Source organism: Protopterus annectens, chromosome 4.part1, assembly GCF_019279795.1.
Source record: "Protopterus annectens isolate FY-2018-M chromosome 4.part1, PAN1.0, whole genome shotgun sequence".
NCBI classification, from domain to species: domain Eukaryota; kingdom Metazoa; phylum Chordata; order Ceratodontiformes; family Protopteridae; genus Protopterus; species Protopterus annectens.
Window position 1 is genome coordinate 978306571 of NC_056734.1, and position 12588 is coordinate 978319158.

At 45.8% G+C, this 12588-nt stretch overlaps 1 protein-coding gene and 1 non-coding gene across 2 annotated transcripts in view; both read right to left on the minus strand.

The window, feature by feature from the left end:
* LOC122801350 (nucleolin-like) overlaps positions 1–12588 on the minus strand; it is a 345442-nt gene that overhangs the window by 183736 nt on the left and 149118 nt on the right. The gene's annotated exons all lie outside the window — the stretch shown is intronic.
* Positions 11402–11480, minus strand: LOC122801455. Its single transcript, XR_006364731.1, has one exon. It is a non-coding gene; the product is annotated as a small nucleolar RNA SNORD20 (small nucleolar RNA).

Below are 12588 nucleotides of genomic sequence, written 5' to 3' on the forward strand. Positions count from 1 at the left end.
AGAGGGTGTCAGTCTGCTCAGTTCTAGGCCTTTTATCTGCAGGCGGCTGAGATCCTCCGTCTAGGTGCGGCTGAAAACCCCTGATAAGAGAGATTAGATCTGCAGCAAGATTCATGATCTGTTTATCAGAAGAGGGGCCCTGAGAAGTAGATTTAGGATGGGCCTTGGCCTGGCTGGCAGCCTTAGCACGTGCAAAGGCCTTGATGGACATGGATACCGGAGGCCTAGCTGCCCCACGTGCAGGGGTAACACCTTGTCCACAGGAATGGTGTCGGGTAAATCTAGAGTTTCGGTTTCTGGAGGAAAAACAACCGGCACCGTTGAAATCTCCGGGACCGAAGAACGCGTAAAAAGCGGTGTTGTCTGCCTGGGGCGGTAGAATTACTGCTTCCCAAGGGACCAATGCACTCGCGGAGGGCTTAGGCGCGGTATCGGTGGACGACGCGGGCAGAGGATGTCGGTCCCGGTCCTTGCGTTTTTTGGTAGATTGTGCTGTCTGTTGTTCCGACGGCATGATATAAGCGAAAGATTAGCCAAAAAAGTCTTCGGCAAATTCTGCCCGCCGCCTGAGAGTGATTAAAGCAAGCACAGGCAGAGACGTCGTGGTCTGGGCCCAGGCAAGGGAGGCAGTAAGAATGTTAGTCCTTATGAGGTATTTGTTTACCACAAGACAATTAACTTTTTCAATTTTTTCTGACATCGGCTGAGGCAAGAAAAAATGTTCCCCAACGGGGTACTTAGCTTTTAGATGACTTCGGTAACTGAAAACACAGGAGCTGACCGACCGGCACTTGCGAACTGCTTCTGCTTCGGGCACCCCGTGGCAAGAAAGACTGTGGAAAATGGCGCCGGCTGATGCTTTTATACCCCAGACGCTCTGGCGTCGGGGAAAGTGCGATCAGCCAAGGCCAGACCCAGACTTTGGAATCCAGCCGACCGAAGGGCTGCCTGAGGCAGGAAACCCATATGTTATGACTGCAGATGCATCCTTGAAGGACATCTGGTAACGCAAAAAAACCTGCTTTGAAGCGGAGGTATCTTCTGCATGATTCCCTTATTGGGATATACCCCTGGGATACCATGTTTAATACCCATTTGTCCTGGGTAATTAACTGCCAATGTTGAGCATGAAGTGCTAGTTTTCCCCCCAAGGGGGCTGCCAAAATGTTGGTGATGGTACAGGAAAGTCGATGAGACTGCTTACTGTATGGTTGTGCTTGGTTTCCTCCAGTTTTGGCGGTGGGGGCACCCCATTGCTTTGGCCTGTAAGAACCCTGTGATTGGTATCTGGAGCCTTTTGAGCACCTGGATTTGCCCGAGTGGCTCTATTGCACAGGAAAGGACCAATTTTTAGTAGGCCAGTGTCTACTGAAACTTGGTGGCTGCACTTGCAGGAAATCTTTTACAGTTTGAATAGATTTAGCTTTGTCTTCCATTTTAAAACCTCTTCTGCCTTATTACCAAACAGAGTATCATGCTGCAAAGGGGCATCCAACAATTTAGCTTTATCATGATCGGGGAGATTTTGCTCCTTGAGCCAGGCATGCCTTCTAATCACAGATTCAGTAACGTCAGCCCTACAAGAGGCCTCCAAGGAATCAAAACAACATTGCAAAGTATGCTTTCCAACTTGGTCTGCTGAATGCAATAATTCCTGCAACTCTTATTTTCCCCACAACCAGAAATAATAATTTTTGGTTTCAGTAAGACCATAACATGCTGTTGATATTTAAGCATATGAAACTAGCAGTTTAAAGCCCTGACTGCCAAGGTTGCAGACGTGTAAACCTTTTTTCCCCATCTATCCAGCTCCCTGGAATCTGTCAGAGGGGGTAGGATTTTTGGCTGTAAAGGCCTTTACACCCTTGGGACCCGGAGAAATAGTGTCAGGATCAGCAGCAGGATTTTTTAATAGAAATTTGTGCGAGTCAGGAACCCTGTAATATCTGGCTTACTAGGAGCCAGAGGCAGGGAATCAGGAGCCATGCTTGATTCCGAAAACAAATGTCTAATACAGGAGGTATTGCCAAAGGCCTATGCAGAGGAAAGTACAGTTTTGTACCTACCATAAATGTAGATGTTAGTGTGTACACCCTGCTGCAGTCATCACACTTGGGTTATCCTGTCGTCAGGCGGTCCCGCAGTCGGACGGAATTCTAAAGTCTTGGTCCGGCGTCTGTTGCCGTCGCTTCTTCCCTGACGTCAGTGCGCCAGGGGTAAATATAATGAATCAGACGCCATTTTCTTCAGTTTTTCTTGCCCCAGATGTCAGGTGTCCCCAAAAAGGTGGTCAGTAATTAGTACTAATTTATGAAGTTTTAGCACAAACTAAAAATCCCTCTAGCTATAAGCAAATACATCAGGAAGGTTTTGTAGAGATCAGAGGGGATGGAGGGGGGTAACCTGGACTGCAGCAGGGTGTACACTCTAACATCTACATTTATGGTAGGTACAAAACTGTACTAGGTTCATCATGTTACCCTGCTGCAGTAATCACACTTGGGTAGAATCCTAAAGCTAAGGATGGGTGGAGGACTCAGAGGGTTAGAGGAGGCTAGAAGGCCCTGCAGAACTGCAGTGGCAATGCCAGCTCTAGTCTTAGAGTAAAGTGGTAAGTTGTAGCGTTTGGTAAAGGTGTGTACTGAACTCCAAGTTGCAGCTTCCAAAATATCCCTGGTTGGAACCCCCCCTGAGGAAGGCTGTAGATGTAGCTGTTGCCCTGGTAGAGTGGGGCCTTATGGTAGCAGGAACTGGTTTTCCATGATGGGTATAGCAAAAACTAATGCAATGTCCTATCTATTTGGAAATGGTTTGTTTTGATATAGCCTTCCCTTGTGAAGCTGTAGCATAGGATACAAACAACTGGTCAGATTTTCTGAAAACCTTAGTTTTATCCAAGTAGTAACGAAGTTGCCTGTGAATGTCCAAGGAATGCAGGAGTTTTTCTCCTTTGTTCTGTGGATTTGGGAAGAAGGTGGGTAAGTGGATGGTTTGATTTAAAGCCACACTGGAAACCACCTTAGGCATGAAGGATTAATTCGTAGAGAAACTCTGTCTTGATGGAAAATGAGGAAAGGTTTCACTGCCATTAGTGGCTGCAGCTCTGAGACTATTCTAGCTGAAGTTATTGCTAGCAGCAGGGCAGTCTTCCATGATAGAAAATGTAGATCTGCAGAGAAAGCTGGTTCACAGGGAGGTAGCGCAAGTTTTTCCAGAACAAAATTGAGGTCCCGTGTTGGTGTAGGTGCTCTCCTGGGAGGGTCTGTTTTTTGCTCCTCTGAGGCACTGCCTTAGAAGTGGATGTGAAAATAAGGGTGGATCCGTGCTGTAGTGGGCCGAAATAGCGGATGCATGGATTTTAATGGAAGAAAAAGAAAGTCCTTTGTGCAACATCTCAGTTAAATACTGTAGAATCTGAGGCATGTGAGGCTGAAGTGTGTTTTGGCCTTTAGCTTGGTTCCAGGCGCAAAATCTTTTCCATTTGTCCGAGTAGGCCTTCCTGGTGCTGGGCCTCCTAGCTTCCAGAAGAACATGCATAACTGCTTGGGAAAGAGGAGCTGGCTGGATGCTTAGGTGATTTGCCATGCAGCCAGATTTAAGGTTTTGAGCTGGCTGTGTAGAATCATTGTTTTGCTGTGCAAATTGTGGCAAAATCCAAGGTGGGCCCTGGGCCTTATTCCTTAATAGTGGGGTACCAGTGCTGGCGTGGCTAGTCTGGGGCTATGAGCATCAGTCGTGGTCTCTCCTTTCTGATTTTCAGAAGCACCTTTGTGAGGAGAGGCAATGGAGGGAAGGCATATGCTGTCAGGTTTTTTCAACTGAATGAGAATGTGTCCACTTTCCAAGCTTGATGGTGAAGTGTCCTTGTACAAAATTTTGTTAGCTGATAGTTTTGGGGGCTGGCAAACGGGTCTATGTCTGGAAGGCCCCATTTTTGAGTTATCATTGCAAATACTTGTGGATCTAGTTTCCACTCGTGGGGATCCATGATGTTTCTGCTGAGGTAGTCTGCCAATGTGTTCTTTTTTCCTGGCAGGAATTGAGTTTGCAACTTAACTTGGTAAGCCAGTGCTGTGTTCCACAAGGTCATTGCTTGCCTGCATAGAGGGTAGGAGTGTGTACCCCCTTGTTTATGTACATTACTGTGGTGTTGTCCATCCTTATTGTAAGTCGTCCTGGATGTAACAGGTTCTTGAAGGCTGTCAGAGCATTCTGTACAGCTAGCATCTTTTTGACTGATGTGCAGATTTCTTTGACCTGCAGTCCATACGCCTTGAACGCATTGTCCTGCCATGTGTGCCCCCCAGGCGTAGTCCGATGCATCTGTTGTCATAGTTTGCCTGGCTGGGGGCAAGGTGAAAGGCTGACCCTTGTTGAGGTGACACGCCTGTGACCACCACAGAAACTCTTGTTGTAGGCAAGGAATGAGAGACATCATTGTGTCCAAGCTGTGGCTGTGTTGAGACCATACACTTTTTAGGTACCACTAATTTCCTCATATAAAGCTTTGCAAATGGTATTAGTAGCATGCAAGATGCCATGAAGCCCAAGGCCTGCAGAATTTTTCTTGCAGGGAGTAGGGTCTTTGTTGCCATTGTTTTGAAATATTGAGTCAGTTGTAGTTTGTCTGGCGTCAGATAAGCCTTCTGGGCCGTTGTATTCAAGCTGGCACCCAGGAATGTCATTTTGTGAGGGTACTAGTTTTGATTTCTTTTCGTTTACTGTGTACCCCAGGCAACTTAGATGTTTTACAAAAGCCAGATGTTGTAAGAGGATGTCCTTGCTTTCTGCATGGATGAGGCAGTCGTCCAGGTACGGGTATATTTGAATTCCTCTGAATGCAGTATGCAATTACTAGTGCCAGGCATTTTGTGAAGACCCTGGGCGCAGTAGATAAGCCAAAGGGCAGTGCAGAAAATTGGTAATGGGTTGAACCTGCAATGAAATGGAGGTATCTTCTGCAACTTTGTCTGATAGGGACATGCAGGTATGCCTCCTTGAGGTCCAACGTTACTAGCCATGCTTTCTTGCCCAACATGGGAAGAAGCTGCTGTAGTATTAGCATCTTGAATTTGGGTACTTGTAAGAAGGTGTTGAGAATTTAAAGGTCCAGAATTGGTCTCCAGGCATTGTCCTTTCTGGGGACTAGAAAGAGTCTTGAGTAAAATCCTTGGCCTTGCTCTCGAGTAGGTACCAGTTGAATGGCTCATGTCCATGAGAGCTGTAATTTGCTTTTGTGCCTCTGCCCATTGATTTTGTGGCAGGTTTGGCATTCCTCTTTTCATTGGCAAGGTGTGAAAGTGGAATCTGTATCCTCGTAAAATTATGTCTAGGACACATTTGTCCTTTGTGACAATGTGGCAGTTGTCTGAAAAAAGTGCGAGTTTTCCTCCCAAGGGAGCTGCCAAGAGAGTGTTGCTTGGCCAGATGAGGTGCAAGTAATTGGGTTTGCCTTCTGGTAGATTGGGGGCTGTCTTCTCCTCCCTTCTGTGTTGCAGTGCCCCATTGTCGAGGTTTGTATTGGGCTTGTGGTTGTCCTCTGCCTCTTGGACATCTGTATTTACCCCTCTGTGGTCTGTCAGGAGCTGGAAAGGACCGATTTTTAGTTGACCAATTTCTGCTGAAGCGAGGGGGCTGTACCTGTAGAAAATCTTGACAGTCTGCATAGATTTTGCCTTATCCTCCATTTTCTTTAAGACTTCTTCTGCCTTAACTCCAAATAGAACATCCTGCTGTAAGGGGGCATCTAGAAGCTTTGCTTTAACATGATCGGGCAGAGTTTGTTCCTTTAACCAAGCAGGTCTACATATAACAGACCCAGTGACAGCTGCTCTGCAGGAAGCCTCCAAAGAATCAAAACCACATTGTAAAGTATGTTTGCCCACCTGTTCAGCTGCATGCAACAGATCCTGCATTTCTTTCAATTCAGACTGTTGAGGGAGTGTGCTCATTTTTTGTTTTAGCTGAGACAAGTAATTGCTGATATTTTAGCATGTGAAATTGGCAATTTAGTGCTCTCATAGCTAGAGTGGCTGAGGTGTAAACCTTTATCCCCCACCTGTCTAGTGCTCTGGAGTCCCTTTCAGAGGGTACAGGATTTTTGCCATAGAAGCCTTAGCCCAGGGGACTCTGGATCAGCAACAGGGCTTTATAAAGGAATTTGTGGAAATCAGGCACTCTATAGTATCTGCCTGGTTTGGCTGAAGCAGGAGGCAGAGAATCTGGGTTCAAACTAGATTTGAAGTAAACATCACCCACAATGTCTAAAACTGGGGGGATAGCAAGTGGTCTGTGCTTGGGGAGTAAAAGAAACTGAGCCTTTTCTTTGAGTCAGTAGTCCTGACCTTCCCAGTGAAAATGTTCCCTCAGTGTGTAAAGCTTCCCCAAAGGAGTAGTCTTCAGGAGGAGAAGCTGCGGGAAAAGAATCCTCAGCATCAGAATCTTCATAAGGGGAGAAGGAGTAATCTTGGTCCTCAGAGGAGCCTGAGGAAAGAGACACTTAATCAGAGGAGACCATCTTCCTCTTGTCTAGGCCTTTTGTCGGGTGGGGGTTGGGAACCCCCGATTAGAGAGATCAAATCTTCAGCCATTTTAAGCATCTGTTTCTTAGGCATAGGGCCTTGAACAGGAGATTGAAGTGCAGTCTTTTTAGGTTTAATAGGAGTCTTAAGCTTAGGATAAGTTTTTAAGGTGAGAGTCGGTCTGAAGACACCTTCAGAAACCAAAGGTGTTTCTGCAGCACCGACATTTTTCTGCAGAGTCATCGGTAGGGGCTGAACAAAATGGCTGCGTCGGCCTAGCACTGTCCGCCAAAGGCTCCGAAGCGGTCTCTGGTTCCAAGTCTGCGGTAGTCAGGGGCTGCGTCGGAGCCTCACTGAAGACCTGTGAACCGGAGACCGGTCCAGCCGAGACCTCGGAGTCTGGTTTGAGCCTAGGCTGCCTGTCCTTATCCTTGCGTTTTTTTGTGCACGCCGGTAGTCTGTTGCTCAGACGGCATTGTGTAATTAAATTTTCTACCGTAGTGTCGTGCGAAAGCAAAGCGTCTTTTTATAGTACGCTTATTAAAACCTAGCACAAAAACGACAACCAGTGACATTGTGGTCTGGGCCTAGGCAAGGCATGCAGCAAAAGTGAAAATCCTTATGAGGTATTTGCTTCCCACAAGAAATACAACTGTTAACTTTCTGACATCGGTCTGAAGCAAGAAAAGTTTCCCCAACAGAGTACTTAGCTTTATTGAAGACTTCGGATCTGAAATTCGACTTCAAAAATCCGCAGTCGGCCGACCGGCACTTGCCAACTGCTTCTGCTTCGGGCACCACGTGGCAAGACAGACTGAAGAAAATGGTGTCGGATGCATTATATATACCCCTGACGGACTGACTGAAAGAAGCGACAGCAACCGACGCCGGACCAAGACTTTGGAATTCCGGCAGACTGCGGGACCGCCTGACGACAGGATAACCCAAGTGTGATGACTGCAGCAGGGTAACACGAACATCTCCCTAAGCCTCTTTTTTGATTCCGAGAAGTCCTGACTCTCCCAGGGAAAATGTTCCCTTAAAGTATGCAAAGTCTCTCCAAAAGAGTAATCCTCAAGAGGAGATGCAGATGGGATGGATTCCCCTACATCAGAATCCTCATAGGCTGGAGCAGAAAAATTCCTGATCAGAAGAGGAATCGGAAGAAATTGAAACCTGATCTGCAGATTCATAATCAGTGCCTTGCCTAGGCTACTTAGCAGGGGGGTTGGGGGAATGGTTTGGGAACCCCTGATCAAGGTAAGTAAATCCTCAGCCATTTTGATAATCTGTTTTTTAGGCATAGGGGCCCAAGCACGCGCCTCATGCATCGGGTTTTTTAGACAGATGTTTTTGAGGCTGGCGTCTGTTTAATATAAAAATGTTGAGGCCTGAAAACGCCCTCAGAATCCGGTGCCTGCTCAGCAGCTCCGGACCCATCCAAGGGAGACACATCCGCAGGTTCAATATTCAGAATCTTGCAGCATACCGGACTCCGAATGGGTGCCTGTAGAGGCCTGCGACTCAAAAGTAGCTGGTATCAGAGACTGCAAAAGCACCACAGAGTACCGGCAAACTGGCTTAGCAGCTTAGTCGTTGGTTTTGGACCTCGACTGTCTCTCTGCGGTTTTTGTGAACTCTGGTGGCTGGATTGCTAACAGACGATTTCAGGATAATTAAATCTTGAACCAAAATATTTAGAAGCAAAAACATATAGATGCTTAATGTGTTGGTTAACTAGCACAAAACCGACAGCAAGACACGTGAACGATCTGGGTCTAGGCAAGGAATACAGTACAAATGAAAATCCTAATGAGGTTATTTCACAAGTAATGCAATTACATTTTACTGACATCGGTAAGAAGAAAGAAAAAGTTTCCCCAACGGGGTACTTGGCTTTAGTTTTAAGACTTCCGAAGTTTTCACATTAGAGTTTCAGAACCGGAGTCGGCCGACCGGCACTTGCCAACTACTACTGCTTCGGGCACCGCGCAGCAAGAAAGACTGAATAAAATAGCGTTGGCTGCAGGTTTTAAACCCTAGACGACCTGAAAGAGGAGACTGCAACTGATGCAGGACCCAAGACATTGTTATTCAGGCCGACTGAGGGCAACCTGCCAGCAGATTACCCGAATATAATGACTGCAACAGTGAAACACTAAGAACATCTTCTGCTTTGTTGCCAAAAAGGCACTCTTAGTTTAAGGGTGCATCCAGTAATTTGGCTTTAACATGATCTGGCAAGTTTTGTTCCTCAAGCCAAGAATGCCCTCTTAAGTACAGACCCAATGACAGCAGCCCTGCAAGATGCTTCTAAAGTATCAAAACCACATTGCAAAATAGGCTTACCAACTTGGTCAGCAGAACACATTAACTCTTGTAAATCTTTATGTTCAACATAGTCAGGAACCGACATTTTCCGTTTAATTAGTCCCATAATATGTTGCTGATACTTTTAACATATGAAACTGGCAATTTAAAGCCCTAATGGCCACAGTAGCAGAGGTGTATACCTTCTTACCCCATCTGTCTAAAGCCCTAGAATCCCTGTCAAAAGGGGTAGGACTTTTGGCAGTAGTAGCCTTAATGCTTTTAGGTCCTTGGGAAATGGCCTCTGGATCCGCAGTAGGATTCTTGGAAGAGGAATTTGAGAGTCGGGTACTTTGTAGTACCAGTCAGGTTTCCTGGGAGCTGGGGCAAATTCCAAGAAAACATCTACAATCTCCAGAAGAAGAGGGATAGCTACAGGCCGGTGCTGAGGCAGTTTAAGAATTCCCCAAGTCTCTTTCGACTGAGAATAATCCTTGCTTTCCCAGCAGAAATGTTTCCTAGGAGTATGCAAGGTTTCACCAAAAGAAAAAAAATTTTCTTGAGGGGAGGCAGAGGCAATGGAATCCTCTGCATCAGAATCTTCATAAGTAGATAAGGGTAAATTCTGGTAGCCAATAGGAAAATAGATCAGATTCCTGATCAGAAGGAAAATGAGTACTAGGTCTCAGAGGGCTTCCACTAATTAAAGGCAATACGGTCTTCAGCCATTCTAATCATTTGTTTTTGAGGCATGCAAGCCTGAGAAATGTGCTTGGGCAGTCTGTTTTCTAGGCATAGTGCGAACTTTCGACCAGAGGAATTCGGTATTTTTAGCCTGCAACAAAGTTGCCGGCTTGATGCGAAAATCCATAGGCCTGAAAATACCCTCAGAAGCCGGTGCTTGCATAGCGGCTCCAGACCCATCCAAGGTAGAGACATCCGCAGGTACTGTAGTTTAAGAAGCATTTTGCAGAATACCGGACTCCGAATGGGTTTCAGCAGAGGCTTGCAAATGTGTAGAACTGCGGTATCAGACAGCGCCTCAACGAGTACCGGCAGACTGGCGGCAAGCTTAACGGAAGGGTCAACGGCAGTTTTGGACCTATAAGGTCTGTGCGTCTTTATACTTACATTTTTTCGTAAGATCTGTAGTCGGATTGCTTAATGGAGCCATTTTGGAGTATGGAAATAGAGAACGATAGTATTTGGCTACAAAAATAGCCCACCAATGAATAGTTTGGGCGTTGAACAAGACACAAACAGATAGCGAGGGACGGTTTGGTCTGGGCCTAGGTGACGCAGTAAGAATGAAAATCTGAGGTATTTGCTTTCCACATGCAAGACCATTACTAATTTTTTCTGACATCTGTTAAAGAAAAAAGGATCCCCAACAGGGTACTTATCTTTTTGAAGACTTCAGGTCTGAAACTCAAACGAAAATTTCAGGAGTCAACCGACCAGCACTTGCTAACTGCTTCTGCATCGGGCACCGCACAGCAAGAAAGACTGACTTAATGGCATTTGCTGCATATTTTATACCACTGACAAACTGACATCATGGAAAAAGCGACAGCATCCAACACAGAAATCCCAAGACTCTGGTATTCAGGCCGGCTGAGAGCCATCTGCAGGCAGATAACTCAAATGTGATGACTGCAGCAGTGAAACACCAAGAACAGCAGTCTTGGATGGCTGTGCAAGGACGCAAAACTGCTAAACATAGATACCTAGCCTCCCTTCCAGCATGGAAGGATTAATCCCATACCGTGGCCTAGATAAACAATGCTAGACTAGCAACACAAACCCTGGAGAAGTTAGGGTTCCATGTCCACTCCAGAAGGCAACTCTAGCTCTCTACTCAAACAATGCTAAGCCTGTGCTGCACTCCTGGGAAAGTCAGTTTACTAAGCACATGCTACCAGCAGTGCACAACACAAAGATGGAAGTTACATGGTACCCTGCAAGCTTCCAGAGTATATCACTGCAGAGCTAATGAAGATACCAACAGGTTTAAGGCAAAATGGACCAACCTACTTTATCCTAACTCATAGTTTAGGGAGAAACAGGGCTCAATGTGCCACTACTATAGAACAAGTGGACTTGACCGTTCTCACTCTGGCAGTGGTGAAGCCCTGTTCTGCTGCAATTTGAGCAAGGGTGAGCTACTTGGGACAGGAAATGTCACGGGGCTCTTGCACTCGCTCTCTTTCTCCTGAAAGAGGGTCGCCGTACAGCATCCCCTGTAAGGAAATGAGGCTGCCTTCTCAGCGACCTGGATCCAGTCTTTCCATATGAAATAACTCGCAAATGGATACAGGATGTGGAGCACTAGATTAAGAAACTGACCACCAGGGAGGAAAAAAATTGCCACAGAAAAAATAGAGGACTTCCGTGTCTGGTAAATACACAAGTTAATACTTCAGATCAGGAAATAAAGAGCATTCCCTGGTAGCTTAAGGCAATCTTGCCTGTATTAAAATACTCCTACCTCAGTAGATGCGTCTCCCCACACAATCAAAAAGAGCAAAGATCTCCTGCATCTGCATACAAAACTACAAGACCTTAAGGAACTGGATCAGTACTTGACTATCTAGAGGAATTATTATAGAAAATTCATCAGTTTTTCAGATAATCAAATCATCATTTCCAGTTCACAATAAAATCTAGTTGCACAGAAAATTCTGTCAAATGAGCAAGTCATAAAATACAAAACACTTAAGCAGAATAAACTCTAAACAAACCAGTACACAGTTCTACATGCAATAAATTCCCTTAACTCGTCCAATCCTGACCAAAATGTAGATGATCCCTTCGCTTCTTTGTCTTCAAAGCAAAGGAAAAAATTATGTACTCACCATAACGTTCCAAGTTGGTAGTCCATCTCACCCTTCATTTTTACATACAAGTTCGGAGCTGATCCTTGGCTCCGACTCTGCAGATTTACAAGCTCCAAGACTTCTGGTTGGCTTGTGCCTAAGCAGGTATCCCATGATGCACCAGTACAATCCCCAGATCTTGTTTGCTGCTAGCTAGAAACAGAAAAGTACAGTTTTATACCTACCATAAATGTGCGCTAATACAGCTGCAGTCATAAAAGATGGGTTCTCCTGCCGTCAGGCGGGTCCTCGGTCGGCCAAATTCCAAAGTCTAGGTACGGTGTCGGTTGTAGTCGCTTCTTCCCCGACGTCAGTGCGACAGGGGTATAAAGGAACCAGCCAACGCCATTTTCTTCAGTTTTTCTTGCCCCAGATATCAGGTGCCCCCAGAAGGAAGGCAATACATAAATTTGTGTAATAATGCAGTGCAATATAATCAAAATACAGTAGTTGCAAGCAAATACATCATAAAAGAATACCCCAATCAGGTTGTATGAGGATGTGTTAGCCTATAGGCCTGTCCCAAGAGGGGAAGGAGGGAGGGAAACCTGGACTGCAGCTGTATTAGCACTCCAACATCTACATTTATGGTAGGTATAAAACTGTACTATGTTCATCGTGCATACAGCTGCAGTCATAACAGATTGGTAGAATCCCAAAGCTAAGAAAGGGGTGGTAGGCACTAGATGGAACTAGGAGGAGCCAAAATGCCCTGCAAGACTGCAGTGGCAAAGCCTGCTCTAGATTTGGAGTATAATGGTAGGTTGTAGTGCTTGGAGAAGGTATGCACAGAACTCCAAGTGGCTGCTTCCAAAATATCCTTGGTAGGAACTCCTCTGAGGAAAGCTGCAGAGGTGGCTGTGGCCCTGGTGGAATGCGTT